This window comes from Castor canadensis, chromosome 2 (genome assembly GCF_047511655.1).
Source record: "Castor canadensis chromosome 2, mCasCan1.hap1v2, whole genome shotgun sequence".
Classification (NCBI taxonomy): domain Eukaryota; kingdom Metazoa; phylum Chordata; class Mammalia; order Rodentia; family Castoridae; genus Castor; species Castor canadensis.
This window is the reverse complement of record NC_133387.1, coordinates 34,425,161-34,442,353: the sequence shown is the minus strand read 5'-3', so window position 1 is coordinate 34,442,353 and position 17,193 is coordinate 34,425,161.

Here is a 17,193-nt window from a genome sequence, read left to right as displayed (position 1 = left end):
AATATATAGAGAGACATATATATGTACATATATGTGTATCTATACACACACACTCATATATGTATGTATACATAAAAGTTGTCATAATTCTTGGTTGTTCATTGAATTCTATCTGATGTAAAATGAATTCTAACTCATGGATGGTTTGATTCTGTCTTATTTCTACAGAATATGAGTATTTGGTCAGGATTATTTTTAAATTCTCTTAAGAAAATTACATCAATCAATAATTTGTTGAGAGTTGGGGAAAAACATTTTGCAGAAAGCATCAATAAATAAATAGAGAAAATATTTTCCTAGATGTGCTAAATTGAAGTTTAGGTTAAATGACATTTTTTCATTATAAACAATGATCTTTATATTTTTTACAATATTGTACCAAAATAACCCTTTTTCCATCTTTCCCTAGACTTTAGATTTTAGACATACTTAAGCATATTCATATTATTACTTAAAATTGCATTTCCAGATTAAATGATTAAATATAATCACTAAGTATGCTTTTACTCATGAAAAAGAAAACAATTCTTAATTTTAAAATTGGGCATTTTTTTCTCTCAGGGTTAAAAATATATACATTCTTACTTAGAGAGTACATAGAGTTAGAAAACAGAAAGATGAAAGCAGGGCCAAATTCTCTATTAAACACAGTACAGTGTGTCTATAGCTCACTAAACTACTATGGGCTTAACAAAAATGTTTTAATTTCTTCAGAATCGCAAAAAAGTAATATTTTAAAAAAATATCTTACTATATCATTAATCTACTTGTCTTTACCTTAACATAGTTATAATAAATAATTGTTAGGAAATATATGTTTATATATGCACACACAAAATCAGTATATGTGACTCTGACAGAATTATATGTTACAGTGATAACTCTTTCAAAAACTACATTTCTGTGTGTTAGACTAAAATGCCTATGAGGTTTTTAATACAAAGAACATATTATAAACATGTGTAAGTCTACAGTGGTGGCTGAGTGAAAACTTATGTGGGTTAAAATCTTCTGAGTGTGCTGATTTACTTGATGTTCAGTAGAATCTCTGTGGATGATGGTTGTGCACATTAAGGCACGGATAAAATGATAACTATAAAAAATAAAAAAAAATTACACCACAATTCCTCTTTACCACCTTTTTTGGAGTTTTATTAAGACAACCATCAAACTACAACATGTATTCATATAATAGTTGAGAATTATTATGCAATATGTATAATACTTCATGGATTAAAAGACAAGCATATGCTAAAAACAATCAGAATAAAGAAAACAAAAAATGTAATCATGGAATACATAAAAAGTACAATAAATCCATCACTGAATAGATACAGTGTAGATTCGACATAATTTTAAAGAAAATTGTGAAACTTGAAATACATTTGTACAGAAGTTATTCAGAAAGCTACACAGACAGAAACAGAAATAACCTGGAGTGAAGGACAAGGAGGAATAACCTTTGGGTCTTAGTCTGTTTTCTGTCAGTTCTAGAACGGAGTACCTGAGATAGTAATTTATAAAGATAAGGATTTTATTATGGCACATATTCTGGAATCTGGAAATTTCCCAGTATCTGCTTGGTCTCTGGTGTGGCCTCAAACAATCAATTTATGGTAGAAAATAATCAAGAAAACAGGGTTGTTCAGAACAGAGGAAGGAATGAAAGGAGCTGGACTTTTTGTAACAACCCATTCTCATTATGCCTAATCCATACTTGTGGAAACCACTAATTCCTTCTAACGAAGGAATTAGCAGATCCTCCATGGTCCAACACCTCATCGTTGTGCCACTACCTCTCAGCACTGTGCTGTGGAGACCAAAGTTTTGATGGGGAGTATTCTGTTCAAATTAAAGTAAAAGATAAATTCATACTCAGAGTTTAGGGGAAGGGAATAAAGAGACTGAAGTATAGGCAATATTTGTAGAGATGACTTTGGAAAAATTTCCAGAACTGTAAATTAATGATTCTACAAATACAGGAAGCATAATATGCAATAATCATGATAAATGAAAGAGAAGGCTACCGATTTTTAGTTATCGAAGAGCTCTAGCATGTAGCCTAGGGCCTATAGTTAATAATACTTTGTTTCATACTTAAAATTTTTCTAAGTGGGTATATCTTACATTAAGTGTTCTTATCACAAATGGTGATGATAATAAAAAAAGTAGCTAAAGGCAATTTTGTAGATAAGGATGTTCATGATATAGACTATGGTGTTGGGTCATAGTTGTATACTTACTCTCAAGCTCATCGAGTTACATTGATTGACTACATGTGAGTTGGTGACTATCAATCACACTTTAACAGAGTTGTTTTAAGAAATTAATTAATTAATTAAATCCTTACTATAATGAACTCCAAGGACATACAAAAGGTTTTGAGAAGACTCAGAGAACAAATACACTTGAATTAAATGAGAATGAAAATTAAACTAGGAACAGGACTCTCTTTAGCAATAGTAGTCGTTAGACATAGCCAGAGCAGAGTTTCAGTGCTAACTAGCAAAAACAGTAGAAATTATTAAAAACAAATTATACATTCAAAATTTAAAAATGAGCATGAAAAGAAAATGGAATTCTATACAGCATAACATTATGTGATTCTTTGATTTGTCTGCAATTATTTTGATTTTAACTATCATATTTGCTAGCAGAGAGTATACTAGACTTTCAAGTTAATGTGAGTCATCAAAGCAGTTCTTGGCTTTTTATGTTTTATGACTCACATGTGATTAGTCGCATTCAAACAATAACAGCCATGTACAATATGTAAGCGGAAACAAATACATTAATAAAATTATTATTTTCCCTGACATAATGTGCTGAATTGAGTTGAAACATTTGAAGTGATTTCATTTATGCACTCAACAGTGAGCAAGGCCTTATGGCTGACATTGGAAACTGGAAAATTAAGCCTTATTTTTTCCATTGAGAAAAATGAGGGACCATTATTAACAAGTAAAAACTAATTGTATTGGCCACATAACGCATTGTATATCCTTCTATTATGCTTTGATCTTATAATGTTTTACTATGTACTTTGCATTTTATTTTTACTGAATATGTACTATTTAACATAGATAATGGGAAGTAATGTATCATGCCTACTTTACAAAAGAATAAATACCTTCAATTGGATAATGTGTTTTTGGTAGTACTGGAATCTGAGTGGAGGGTCTTGTGCTTGCTAGGCAGGTGCTCTATCACTTGAACCACACCTAGCCATTTTTTGTTTTAGTGGATTTTTGGATAAGGAGCTGGCCTTGGATCATGGTCCTCCTACTTATGCCTCCTATGTGGCTGGTATAGAGATGTGGACCACCTTGCCTAGATTACTGGCTGTGATGGGGATCTCACTATCTTTATTGCCTAAGCCTTCAAACTCTGATCTTTCCAAACTATGCTTTCCAAGTACCTGGGATAAAAAGCATGTGCCACCATTCCAGGCCTAATTTTTTTTTAATGCTTTATTTATTGCTGTGCTGGGGATACATTGTGGCATTTACAAAAGTTTTCATATCAATATATCATAGTTAAATTCACCCACTCCATTATTCTCCTTTATTACCCCTTTCCCCCTGTTCCTGAAATAGTTTCCAACATGTCTTATTTTTCCATTTGTATACATGTGTAGATCATATTGGCAATATTTAATTTTTTCTTTTTAAAGCAACAGTTTGTATTAATAGAATTGGATCTAATTAGAATTTCCAACTTGGTTCTTATTTTGGGTAAATAGAGCATATTTGACAAGAAGAAATTTCTTGGAAGTAAACTTTCACCTTTTCTTACAAATATTATCCAATATCCCTTCTTAGATAAATTACATGCATCAAAAAAAACTTAGCACCATAAAAGTAAATACCGAAAAACTAATATGAATCCAGAACTTATATTAGAGTTCTGAAGTCACAATTGAAAGTAGCTATCATTCATTTGGATTCAATTAATATTATTATTACTCACCGTAATAAGTGCTTGTACATCTATTAGCTCATGGAAGCCCTCTGAGATAAGTATGCCTAGCTTTCTTCTCACTTGAGAATCTTGGGGATTAAGAAGGTTGTGAAAACACAAGATGAGAAGTAACTTTGGGATTTAACTATCATTTTGTTAAATATGTCAACTATAGAGAAGCACAAAAATTAAATAGAAGACAGAAATAACTATTATTGAAATTGTGTCCTATTTCTTTTTCTGCATAAATTCAAAGTGTTTTTACATAAAATAAGACAACCCTATTTTTGCTGTTTGCTTTCTGTTATTTTTCATTTAACATTTACTTTCCTATATTTATTAAATAAAATTTTATCCCTTAAAATCTCTCTCTCTGATCCAAGCTCATTATTATATCTCCAAATAAAGATGGCCAATAAAAACATGAAAAGATATTTCATATCACAAAATTATTAATAAAATGTAAATAAAACTTCTATGCGTTACCAACCTTGATAACAAAACAATGAAAAATAACATGCATTGGTGAGTATGAGAGCAGAACACTTGTGCAGCAGCCATAGTGTGCAGTATTTATCGTGCTATGTAGAACAGTATGGTCATCCTGCAAAAATTAAAAATAGAATTTCCATATGGTACAATTACAATTCTAGGTTCAAGAGAAGTAAACACAGGGTCTTCAAGAAATATCTATGTACTCATGTTCATAGCAGCTTTATTCACACTAGCTAAAATGTGGAAGTAGCCCAAATGTGTGGATGAATATGCAAAATGTGGCATACACATGCAGTGAAATTGTAATCATCATTCAAAAGGACATAGGCTGCAACATAGATGATCCTTGAAGATATTAGCGAAAGTGAAATAAGCCAGACACAAAAGGACAAATAGTGTATGGTTATACTTTTATGAGGTAATTAAGTATTTAAAAACATAGCAATAGGAAATAAAATGAGGGTTGCTAGAGGCTGGGCAAGAGGAGAATGGGGTGTAATTGATTAAAAAGACATGGAGTTTTATAAGATTAAATAAGTTATTGAAGATGGTGATAGCTGTACAACATTATAAATGTATTTATCACTACTCTACTGAACTGTATTATTAAAAATACCTATAATAATAAGTATATTACCACCATACAAAATTGGAGAAAAGTATGAGGGAGTGGTTCTTAAAATATATTTAGTGTAGTTCTTTTTAGTGATTGAAGAGAACAAAAATTCTATTGCATGCATTGGCTAGCCTGTCATAGAACATTTCTAAATGTTGAATGATGGAAGAATTTATTTTCTCTTCTTTTCAATTTTTCTCAGTGCTTCCTATATAATTACAATGGTGATATGTCAAAGTGGGGTAAAGCAAGTCAATGTTCAGTGGCTCACAACCAGGGATAGTGTTTATATTCCTTCTTCCTACTCAGTAGCTAATACAGGTTCTGCTTGTAATTGCTGGTCAGTAGCTGTATTCTTAAATATCCTTAGTATATACTTCCCTTTAACCCTCTATGTGCTGTCTACCAGGTTACTGGCTGGTGGCAGCCCTAAGTCATGCAACAGTACCTTTGAAAGTGCGCTATTATCTAACAAGTTCTATTCAATAGAGCAACTTATCAGTATCTCAATACCATTTTCAACTTCTATTGCAAACAGATAAAAATATGTCTATAAAATGAATTTGTGTTGTCTCTTATAAGCACCCAAAGGATTATAGAAACATTCTATTTTTTAAACATCATAATGCTTTGTCACAGGCTGAACTCTATTTTTGGGCAAAGAATCAGAAAATCGAGCTTTGGAACAAATAACCTTGCAGTGAGAGGGGTAAAGTGATCTAAGTAAACTTATCTATTGCCTTCAAATGTGGAAGACTTTGTAATTTTTAAAATGACAAGATGCCTTTTTGGATTATCTTTGTAGTTAGACTGTAAAGTTTCTTATATATCTTTTAAAATTGAATGCCTCAAAATGATTTTGTTTGAAGCTATAAAATCTACAGGCTTGCAGAACTGGCAAAAGAACATTGCCTGTCTCTATTTAAAAATGAACTGATGGCTATCATTAGGATTTTTTTTTAAAGACTTGGTTTGCTGCCCATATTCACCTCATTCTGGGTTGCTCTTTCTGTTCATTCTTCTAGTTTTCCATTGGTCTGTTTCAACTTTATTACTTGAACATACCATGCTTCTTGCTTGTTTAGTGTTATTCTTATTCTGCTTATGCATTTTTTATTCTGCTTCTTTCTCTGTTCTACCATTTTCCATCTCAAAGCTTCATGAATATCAGGAGTGTTTATTTAAAGCCCCAAAATATAACATTTCTTTATTTTTAAAAACTTTGGTCTATAGCCTAACTCTGTACTGTTCCCACAACTGATTCACAGATGTTTCTCAGTTCCCAGCCAGATGACATATTTGCAGAGCACATGGCTCTGCTCAGTTGACCTCTGTATATATAACCCTCCCTGCACACTGCATAGATTTGGGAGTGAGCTGCACTCAGAGTGAGTTCGTGGGGAAGACATTGATGACCCCACTTGTAACCTTAGGAAAGAACTGCAAGTTTCTTTCTGAGAAAGATCTTGAGAGAACAAATGAGAAAAAGAAACATTATCATTGACCACTTTTCCTCGATACTTATATATATTGGGAAGAAATTGATGCAATTTAAATAGAAGTTTGTCCTTACACATTTTAATTTGTCTTCAGTTGATACATGGCTTAATTTTTTTAGTTTATATTTATCATAAATGAATTATTTTCAGAATATATTTTGTTCCAGAATTTCTCTTTACTTCAAGCTATATGTTCTTTATTTTCTTCCCTTGTTTTCTTTCTCTTCATATTCACTTCCAAGATTACTTCACGATTACTTAAGTAGGATAGATTTTTGTGTTTGGGTGTTTTGGTTTTTTAACTCATAGCCTTGAAAGAAATGTGAAATGACCTATTACATCAAAGTGAGCAGAGGATTTGGGAGAGAAAAATTCAATGCTTTCAGTTTGGGGTCAGGACAAATCCTACAAATGTTTCATTTTACAATGCATACACATATACAAGTAGCATGTGTTATACAAAATGCTACTCTTAGTAAAATTACACCAGCTGTGAATATAGAATCTAGGGAAACACTTCAATTTCCTCATCTAGCATGGTGTGGGAAACAATGTTGGGTCCATGATTAGTATTGTTGGGCAAATGTTGTGCGATTGAATAGAGCTGAAAAATAGTTCTTCATGTATTCAAGGCTCTCTTTTGAGCTGAAGGCGTCTCTTACCCTAGTATTTAAAAAAATAAACGATTGAAATTTTTATATTTTTTATTCTGAACTCTTCTCTTCTCTGCTTGTATAATAATTTGCTTGCAAATAATTGTAATATATTGTTTTCTTTTTGCTAATTAATTAAAGTTTGTTTTGACAGGTATTGTGTTAACTTTTCATAATCTTCAAATGAATAATACATCTTTCCTTTGATAACTATTAGTCCAGTAGGGTAGGAAAGTATAAAATAGCTAATGATTCATCATGATAAGTATAAGAAAACTATATGGAGAAAGCACAGTGATTAATAGCCAAACCTCTTGCTAATATTACAGGTCACAGATATTTGCTTCCATTCAAAATAAACTGATATGTGCTGGGCACAGTTATTTCTGGAATGAACACTATTTTGTCCTGTAGAATGGGCTTTTACAATTACTTTTTAAAGAGAATTAGGTTTTTTAAAACTAAAAACATACATATTTGTCAAAGGCAATTCAAACAATACAGCAACAGGTAAAAGAGAAAATGGAAGTCATCCAGAATACTATGACCAAGAAAGAACTATTATTAACATTGCATCAATATTATCTAGAATACTTGCTATGTAATATATGGTTAAGATGAAAACAATATTTGAATATAATAACATATTTTCTCTGTATAGTTTTTAAATTGAACCGTTAGTATTCATGGATTTAAAGAGATAAAATAAAATTAGCTGAAGAAATACTGCTAAACAATTAGTTTTATTTAAGAAATATTTCTTTTTCTAATATAATATTTATCAAATTGAGTCTTCATATGTGGAAAACATTATAAAATTATGTAATTTGCAATCTGAATAACAATTTTCATGTTTAGAATATATGGAAGGATGTTGCATCAATGTCACAAAAACCAGCAGTTGGCTAACATCGTCCCAAATTCATTGATGATACATTTTAAAATTTATTGTCAAGATAGCATTGTCATATTAAAATGTATATAACTATTTTGATAGTTATATAATATATCAATATTTTAAATGACTTAGGTGTATAGCATTGACATTTGTCCTACAATACTCTTGATAGCTCTTATATTAAACTTAGTTCTTTATTTATTTCTTTGGTGGTACTGGGGCTAGAACCGAAGGCCTACACCTTCACCAGCCCTTTTTTATGTGAAGGATTTTTTCAAGAAGAGTCTCATGCCCAGGCTGGCTTCGAACCACGATCGCCATGATCACTGCCTCCTGAGTAATTAGGATTACAGATGTAAGCCACAGTTTATTTTTTTTAGGTGTAAAAAGGATAGCAACTACTTTAAGCATATCATTTCCAATATTTTTTAGTGTACAATTGTGAATCATTGCTTATTGGATTTTATTCCATTATGAAATTGTTTTTGCACATTTTTATGGGCATGTATCATTTGTACAATATGGAGGTTTCCTTTTGATATTTCCATACTTTCATGAGAAAATTATTTTTTCTCAATTGTTTACCCAAGATCTAGGCACTCCTCATTTTTTAAAAAATTATTTTGTGGGACTCGGTTTTGAACTCAGGGCATCACACTTGCAAAGTAGGGACTCTACTGCTAGAGTCACACCTGCAGTCCATTTTACTCTGGTTATTTTAGAGATGTAGTCTTGTAAATTATTTGCCTAGGCTGTCCTCAAACCACAATCCTCCTTATTTTAACTTCCTGAAGAGCTAGTGTTATAGGTGTGAGCCACTGGTGTCTGGCTCCTCTTGATTATTTTTAACTTAAAAATCTGCTTAGTTATAATATTTTGGGCTCAGACTTCTTTTCCTTCTGAAATTCAGTATTGTTACGGAGAAATATGATTCTTTTTTATTATATCTGATGTACAATACCTTAACCATGGATTTCAATTGCAATCATTTTTTCCAAAATATATTACACATTTTCCATCTAAAGACCTTGTTCTTTTTTACACATTAAAGAACTTTTTTCCATATTACAACATTGAATATTTATTTGTCTGCATTATTTTTTGGGTTTTCTACTTTAGCCCATCCACTTATCCTTTTAGTTTTTAAATTGTGTTTCATACAGATTTCCTTCCCCACTATTCTCTATTTATTCTTTCTTTATTCTTTATTCTTTTGCCTTTACCTTGGTTAATTTAAGGCAGTTGACAACTCATCTTCCAAAGCCTGGAATATAGCTCAGTGATAGAGCTCTTGGCCATGTGCTCAAGGCACTGCAAGAAAAGAAAATGAAACAAAAACCAATCATCTTCCAGAAGTAACTTTTGTTATTTAATGTTATTTTGTTTTCCATTGTTCCTGTTCAGTCAGTTCTTTATTGGTGTGATTTTGGTCCTCATTCTACAAGGTGGCCAGCTGCTCTGGTCCTCAAAATAATTTAGACCATCATTTTATAACCAACAAAAAAGGATTCAAATGAAGAAATAACATTCCTACAGTCCAATGGTTTTAAAAGTAAAGCTGAGATTCAAATCTAGATTTGCCTAATATCTGTATGTGCTCTACATCCTCTTTCCATTTGGTTTTCCTGAGGCTATAAAATGGTAATTATTACTTTTTATTTTTAAGCCAAATTAGCTGGGGTTGTAGGTTTATTTCTCTATTAATTACATCAATGCTTTTGGTTCAATAATATTTTTGAAGTTATTGTAAACATTAGTGCATAAGAATATAGTTCATTTAGTTGTTCATTTAAATATGCTTTGATATACAAAAGCAGAAGTGTAGTTGAGAGAAAACATTTTGATAAGTGTTCCATTTCAGAAACATTTGTATATATAAGTAGGAGTTTAAAGATTTGAAATGGTTCTAAATTGCAAAAATCTTGTTGGGGAAGTCAGGAAGTGGTGCCATGCTTGAGGAGAATATTACACGAAACAGTTCTTTGCACGTCTATAAATAAGAATTTGATCAAGAAAACTAAAGAAAACTTTTCTATCCATGGATATAGACAATAATTTTCCCTCAAGAATAGCTAGAAGAATTAAAGAAAAATAAAATAGCTAGTTTCCAAGTTTATATATCCTATGACCACTGGGACAGAATAAACTTCCAGAAAAAATATCAGAGGTTACAATCTGGAGACCAATAGAAGAAACCAAAAAATGAGGGACTTGAGAAAGGTTAATGCAGCATTTATTTCTCAAATCTATATTTACTTTTCTTATGAATAGCATACTCAGTCACACTGACTGGAGAAATCTGGGTAACATAGTAGTCAGAAATATTCTCAGAAAGAAATACATTTGACTTGATATGATAAACATAAATATTTATTATGTGCCTTTAGAAAATGGACATTGTATCTAATTTTCACTGTCTCTTTGCCCAGCACATTTAAGAACATAGTGAATGTGTATAGAATACATAGTAGAGCCAGGTTGTCAGGTACATAGTTTCCAAACAAACAGACTGAAGACATCAGTGTGTGTGTGTGTGTGTGTGTGTGTGTGTGTGTGTGTACATGTGGTTGCCTGTGTGAAAACTATGGTATAATAGGGTTTTTGAAACCCTGGTAGCAGTTCCAATTCTCTAGGACTCTCTGAAACCTCCCCTATTATGAGACTCAAACACTTGAATAATAAAATTGTTTATTTTGTCATTATTTTATCTCAGTTTTATCATGTAATTCATATAATAAGTCCCTTGCTTTGTAACAGTTAAGAGAATTCCAAATTGAAGATTCCAAATTTTGATTCCTAAAATCTCTAGAGGTATAATAAGTATAATATTGTTTGAGGGCTTTCAAAATGTTTCAACTTCTTATTTATCTAACATTTAACTAATGTCCTCAAATACTCAGAACAAAGAGAATGTTGTAGAAAAAATTTGGAGATGGTTTGAGCAGCCTTTTAAATTACGCCACTCAATGCCCATATGTTACCTAGGATGTGGATGATATTTTCTTTCTTTTTGGATTGCAAAATTTTAGAGTTGACTTTTGTTTTATAAACATTTTAGATTACTACCCTAAATTAATATTTGATAGGCCAAATGCTTTGCTGATTTAAGCCATCTGTCTTGATTGCAGATGCTTCTCCTCTCTCCTCAAATCTGCATCCTAATCTCAGTGACTTCTGTGGAATATTTACAAGTTAGTGATCATTTTAGCACTAAGAAACAGGTGCCATCCTGACAATGAACACCAAGTGTCCTCTGTCCTTTATTTCAGCACCACAAATAAATATTTAAGACTTCACAGTATTTGTCTCAGTTTCTTTGAAAAGACCCAAATGGATTTAATAGGCAGTTTTTCATCGTGTTAAATAAGATTGTCAAGCCTTCCAACACAATTTCTTTTTCCTAAAGAACCAATTTTATTTTGCAGTAATGAATAGATGGGCTATCCCACAAACAACTGCAAAAGTTCTTTGTGCCAAATTGAGGGCCAAGGGATTTATCTTTCGTTTATATTCTATCTTATTTCCTTTTTCTCTTCTAACTGTAAACAGAGGGATTTTAAAATCTGAAGATAGTGGTTTTGAAAATGTGAAGTGTGCTTTGTTGAGATTACTTTTTTGCACAAAGAATAAGCATTTTAATAGTGTTTATTCATCTCGAATTCCAGATAAATTTGTTGTGCAAAAAAAAAGGTTGATGACACTAACTAGTCCTTGAATATTTAAATTTAAATATTTACATTGAAGCTGTATAATTATGCTCTACTTAACTGTTAGATAAAACTATAATGCAAAATAGCAAAAAAAGGCAACAAAAACTCAACATTTTCATTATTTCTAGCATTCAAAGCATTTAAATATATACATATACATTCAATCTTAATTTTGCCTTAGAGTTCCAAACTTCTTATCTAAGAAAAGAAGAAGAATGTTTTCGTATACTCTTGTTTGTTTTTTAAATTAATTAATAATAAAATACATTAAAATATAAAGGTGATGCTGATAACCTTGGCCTCCATGTACAAAAGTCTGAATACATGGGCATTTATTTGCACCAATGTAGGCATGTATTGGCTGGGAACATTCTTTTTGCTAAAATACCTTTTTAACAGATATGAAAGTGTTTTCGTGCAGCTTCAGGTGTTAGAAGTCTCTTTGACATGTACGAAAAGTGTTACAAAGCATAGGTAATTAGTAACTATACATTTAATAGTTCAGTACTAATGGAATGCCTAAATTCCCTGTGAAGTTAAAAATTATCATTTTATTTCTATCTGAGGGAGAGAGGTAAACAATAATATTCAGTATTCAATGTGTGTGTGTGTCATATAGCTCCATATATTACCTTATTATTATTTAGCTGTGCTTTTCAAATAGACCTCTTTCTGACTTTAAACTTATTTTTCTGGATTAAAGCATGTGGTGTTTGCTTTGTTCCTTTAATAAAATAAACATGCTTTATTTTTTAGAGCAGTTTTGGGTTTAGAGAAAAAATTGAGTAGACAGTACATCTCCTTATTGATGTGGTGGTAAAAATAAGAGGGGATAGATTCTATAATCCTATAATTAGGTTCTAGTCTTTTAGCAAGCCAGTGTCCTGAATGCAGGAAGTTTTGATACTTTTTTTTTTGTATGTGGTAATGGGTTTGAACTCAGGGCTTTGGACTTGCAAAGCAGGTGCTCTGCTGCTTCAACCAAGCCTCTAGTCCTTGCTTTTCTTAATTAATAAAATATTGATTCTGCCCATCTTTACTTTTAATGCACTTGAGAGAAATATGGATACCTAGGATTTTTATTTTTTACTGAGTTTTATATAGATTTCTAATTTCAACTCAGTTTAACTGATGAGTTTAACTCAGCTTAATTTATAATTTACTCTGAAGTTTCAGAGTATAGCAAATTATACAAATTATAAAGCACTTGAATACAGATTTTCTAGGCTTTTATTGACTTACTGCTATTCCATACATGATCATCTCCTGATTATTTCTAAATACTCAGTAGTATTTATGTTTATATAATCTCTTAGAGGGCTTTAGGAATACTTTGATGTCTTATTCATCTAAACGTTTCCTATTGCCCTCAACTTCTCATAAAATGAGTAGTCTAGAAATAAATGGAGGTACTGTAAACAGCCTTTTAAAAACTAAAATAAAAGTTAGTGTAAAAAGTCCATGTACTTAATGTACAAATTAAACTTCAGCTTCTATAATCAAGATATATATTTTACAGATTCCCATAAAGTTTTATATCTGATTTCCCTAACAAATAGCAATCACCCAGAGTTATTCATAGCATCTCAGAAGAGAAGTAGGAAAGGTCTTGAGTCATGATGACATATGTGAAAAGAACCACATTGTTGCTGCGTTTAGCATGTGACAAAGTACTTTATTGGTTGGAATTACTTCTGAAGGCACTGTCATATTATATAAAAAACAAATCGTTGTGAAGAATTATATCTAAGTTTTAGAAAAATATGTACATCTGTTTGTTATGTGTAAAAATATTATAGAACTATTTCACCTGTGGTTACATAAAATGTTTTAGGACCGTGGAGTTTAATTTGAAAATTCAATTATTCAAATATAGTGAATAAATGATGAGTTTTGTAGAACAGAAAAACTTGCCTTTAACAAATTTGGTTTGCAGCAATGGTAGATATTTACTCAGGGGCATTTTAAGCAAAAAGGGAAATACAGAAAATTATGAAAAAAAAAATTTAGATATGGCATCATTTTTTTCTCTCAAACATGCTTCCCATAAGTACTAATTTATATTTTTTGGTATTGGGTTGTTTTTTTTAACTCTCGTGTTTCTCTAAAAATGAAATTTTTTATGGTAACAGAATTTAAAATTTTTTGGTTTTGCAACCAAATTTTGGCAAACTTAACTTTATGAATGTTTTTTAGTTTTTAAAAATTAGGATATATTTGTTGTACAATGATATATTCATTGTGACAGTTCCAAATAGGCTTATATTATACATTGGTTGGATCACCCCCATTGTATCTCCCCCTTGACCCCTCCTGCTCCACTTAAAGCAATTGCAAGAGATTTCATTGTCTGTTTCATTTAAGTACTTGAAGCCCATCAACCATATTCCCTCACCTTAATTTCTTCATTCACACTTATCTCCTCCCACAAGTACCCCCACACACTGTATCTATTTTACAGTCCTGTCTTTCATTATTAATTTCTAAGTTGATGTTCAAAGTGATTTTTCTATGGATCCCCACTGTGAGAACACTTTACTTTGGTCCATTTAACCCCTTCCATTACTCTCACTAATCCCTTCCTTCCCACCCTCCATTATTCGACAGCTTGCAATAGACATCCTTACATCCTCTTCCTTCATGGATGCTATGTTTTACAGTATTGTTGACCCTCTATCATTCTCTTTTCCTTTACCTCCTTTCCTGAGTTCCATAGGGCTGTTCCATGATTGTAAACATGTTGTACATAAACATTTGAATATGATAAAGTTTGTTTTTGTGCATATGTTTACCTTTTGGATGTATCCTCCACATATGAGAGAAAGCACACAGCCTTTATCTGTCAGAAACTGACTTACTTCACTTAACATGATGTCCCCCAATTGTACCCATTTACCTTCAAACCACATGGTTTCATTCTTCCTTATGGCTGCAACTGCATTGTATATACAACTCCAATATAGATAGATAGATAGGCATATACACACATATATGTATATATAAAATCTATTTATACCTATATCTACATATATATAGCAATTGTATATGTATATGTATGTGTGTATCTATCCATATATTCATATATATACACATACATATACATGTACATACATATAAATATATTACATTTTCTAGATCCATCAGTTGTAGGGCATCTGGTTTGTTTCCACAGCTTGCCTTAGACAGAAACATTCTTTATGGCTTGTATTTTCAAAAAATGTATACTTTCTCTTTACCTTAATTTATGGATTCAATACTGACTTCAAATGGGATATTATATTAGCAATGTGAATTTTATCTTTAATTTTAAAATATACTTTTCTATTATAAACAATTCAAATTTAAGGTAGTCTCATTGGTGACCTCTTCAAATATCAGTTATTTGTGAAATTCTTCTCTTGTTTTCCAAGATCAAGAATATAAACTAATAACCAAAACTGAATTGAGGAAGGAATATTTGAATAGAAGGTTTTGGTCAATACAGTTATGTGATAGATCCATATGCTGACTCATGCATATGGCATCAATAGAAGCCAATCTCATTGAGAATTTCTTGTAGTGATCAGTATTTTTAAAACTTGCTAGCCAGCTTAAAAAAATGTTTTATGTGTGGATTTTAGTCAGATTTCATTAAAAGAACATATGTTGGGTTTTTTCTTCTATATTTTCCTCTTTTTAATTGTGTCTCTATAGCTTCCACCTGTTCTGGATCAGATGGCTTTCTCTTTCAAATGCTTAAGTTCCAATTAAGTTCTTAAGTGCCTTGTGATCTTTCCCTGCATACTTATTTTCACAAGGAGAGGTCAATTAACATATGTGCAAGCCAGGTTATCCAGGCTTTCTATGGTGTCAGCAGCTTCACAGGTGGTGGAAAATAGCATAGCCTAGAAGACACTAGAAGATAGCTGAGCTTTCCTCTACTACAGCATTTGTGGGGAGAGGAGGAGGGAAAATTTGCCAGCTTTATCTTCTTGGATGTATATGCACAATAACTTTAGTCCATAGTTTCACAAATGTCATCATTCATTGACACTGATTGGACATCTTGCCAAAAGTAATTATCAGGCTCTATCCACATAGTTTTTCACCCAGCAATTCTGCAGTGAGACCCAAGAGTTTGTCTTTCTAAGTCAGAAGGTAAGGCTGTTGCTACTGCACAGGGGCCAAACTTTGAGAACCATTGTCTTAGTACAATGGTACGATTTATGTTGAAGTTTCCTAGGTAAATAGGAAGACATTGTCTCCCCTGTCTTGTGTGACTAGAGGTTACTCCTTTCTCCATTTTTATAAATAAATCAAATTCCACCCTCATTCCACTCATAACAAATATCCTTGAAAATACAGACTTGGAAGTATTCTCCTAATATTTGTAAAAAAGCTAGTTACTTGGTAAGCAACCAAGCTTTAATTGGAGGCAAACAGGCACTTTACCTGCAACTTCAGTAATTCTTAGGATCGTAGCTTTATTCAAGCTCTATGTCAGAGTACAAGAGTTGGCTCCAGTAGGATGGAACTGACTTCCTGTTGAGTTCTGGGTGGGTACCTTGATAAAGTAAGGGGTTTAAAACATTGACTCAGGCTTCTCTTTCTCAGAATCTAGCTTCATCTGCTTTCAATTCAAATGTAGTAATTCTTTATAAGCTCTTGTGTCTTCTATTAGTTTTATAAATCATTACACAGACAAGCATACATTTTATTAGTCTGATAATTGTCCTATTTTCTTATAACATGATAAAAGTGTTTCTGTAAATTAAATAATCAATACACATGTTTTTAATTGATTTTTTAGCGATTCTTGACTGAGGCTAATGTAATCTATCAACCCTTCTTGTAAAGTTCAACATCTAAAAGGCTCTGGAAAGGAATTGAATGCCGTCACTCATATTTGGTGAAAAACTTGATTGAGCTGACAGGATACTATTTATAGCATAATTTCCTCATTCAGTTTGAATGATCACATGCTTTACTGCAACAATATTAGTATAAATAATTAAAGGATGATACCCAGCTCCTACTGGAATATACAGTATATGGTACAAATTCTGGCTTCTCAATTTGGAACAAATTGGGCTTTAAGGGTTTTGGATAGTGAATAGTAGACTCACATAAACAGACATTTTACAATGTCTATTTAACTCATTTCATGTGATGCTGTACCCAACCCTGATTTTATACTACTTTTTTACATGTACAAATGTACTTTACATTATATGCACGATATGTTATTTCTTCATATTATCATTAACCAAATAAAATGTGAACAACAAAAGAGATTGACAGAGTAGACAGACCAGACTGATCTGATCTACTGGTTATCAAACCAGTAGATCTGATAACACACTGCCTATGAAAAAGAAAATTC